General features: G+C 34.3%; 1 long non-coding RNA gene across 1 annotated transcript in view; it reads right to left on the bottom strand.

The window, feature by feature from the left end:
- Nucleotides 1-1777, bottom strand: part of LOC109363858 — a 6718-nt gene that overhangs the window by 2798 nt on the left and 2143 nt on the right. The gene's annotated exons all lie outside the window — the stretch shown is intronic.

Here is a 1777-nt window from a genome sequence, read left to right as displayed (position 1 = left end):
TATATATATATATATATATATATATATATATATATATATATATATATATATACACATGTGTATATGTATGTTTGAGCTAGTTAGGCTCTGATCTTGCAGACAGCTGTCAAGTCATTTAGAAAATAAGATTGTTTTCGTTTGTTGATAAGTCAAGAGTACTACTTATCATTAAACTACAAGGAAACTTGTGTATTGTTTAAATTGTTCAGCACTCTTTAATGTTACAATTTCTCATGAGATGCAGATGAGATACCCCTCTTATGGCGTAACAAACCAATTCCTTCAGTTTGGCTTAGTAAGATGAAGAAAGCAGGCAGTTTATAACATACTTACTGAATTCTGAGCAAATTCTTCTGCTGAACTGGTTCTGTGTCATGTTTCTGTTACTATTGAAGCTTATGTATCGGAGTACATTGCATAGAGTTGATGGAATAAGAAAGATTTTTCATGAATGACCACCATGTGGATCCTCAGAGTTAAAGCATTATGTTAGGCAGTAGCTTGGGTTGCAGTCTAATCCATCACTTCACAAAGCAGCATAATGTGTCCTCCTTTTTCCTAATATTCAGGGAAGTACTGTAAGTTGCACAAAATATCTGCATGCTCGTGAACAGTGAGATGTAAAAACACACTGGCAAGTAAAATGTTGCATTAGAAATATCTTAGTGTTATTTTATGAACTTGTAGAAAATAGTATTACCTTACAGCTTGAATGTGTATTAAAAGTTTTATAATCATATAACTCTTCTACATGAAAATCAAATTTTCAAATATGATGCTATAAACATAAATCTAAGATCTCTACAATCATTTTGTATGGCTTCCTTTCTTGTGCTTTTTTGTCATTTCCTGTGGCATAAGTTGGTATAACATGATGCTAACTAATCAGGCTGTAAAGGTGGTTGAAAATTTGCCTTCCTTAAGTTTGGACCAAGTAGAACACAAAAGAAGACAGTGGAAAAAAATATTATGTGTTTTCCCTTTAACATGTCACTGGGTGACCTTAGCCTTTGTAAAGCACTTTCATTCTACTGTGTTAATTGAGACTTTTTAGAAATATTTGAGTGCAAAAGACACTCTTAAGGAAAATAATATTGTAAAGAACAAGGAAAGGCACAGAGTCTTCAGAGTTGAAAGCTGTTTTTGCCAAAGAGTAATCTGCATTCCAGTAACATATTATATTCTGAGGAACTCTGAGAATGTAATTCTATAGTCAAGCGTAATATCTGTGAGAAAGCATATTGTCTGGGTGACATTTCTGTCCAGTGTTTCTGATACGTCTTGGGAGAAGTATGTATTGAGTTAAGACAGAATTGAAATAGCAGCTTCTCATGTACAACTTTCTGTAGAATATAAGTATAGACTACACCTGCTTGACATATTTTAAGGCGTAGGATGATGTAAGTGGAGTTGGGCTCTCTGTTCCTGTCATTTTTGAAAGTGCTTTCTCATTCTTCTTCAAAAGAGAGTGAGATCTGCACAGGCTGATTTTTGTTTATCAGGGAGATAAAGGCAACGTCGCTATTTTCTTACTGTTAGCACGAAATGTACCAAAAACTTCCAATGACTTCAGCTGGAGATGTGGATTTGGAACACACTAAAATTTGACAGTACGTCTTACTTTGCATAACATCTATTCAGAAATTAAACTGGTGCAGACCTTGGTGATATGTTCTCACACCTAAGAGTGGACTGAAAAACAAATGTCTGCGTTGACTTTGGTGGGGGGAGGACACTTGCAGTTTCGACTTTCATGATTATTCTTTTATTATATATA

The sequence above is a fragment of the Meleagris gallopavo genome, chromosome Z, assembly GCF_000146605.3.
Source record: "Meleagris gallopavo isolate NT-WF06-2002-E0010 breed Aviagen turkey brand Nicholas breeding stock chromosome Z, Turkey_5.1, whole genome shotgun sequence".
Lineage (NCBI taxonomy): Eukaryota > Metazoa > Chordata > Aves > Galliformes > Phasianidae > Meleagris > Meleagris gallopavo.
Note: the sequence above shows the minus strand (reverse complement) of the source record. Positions and strands in the feature narration are given on the sequence as shown.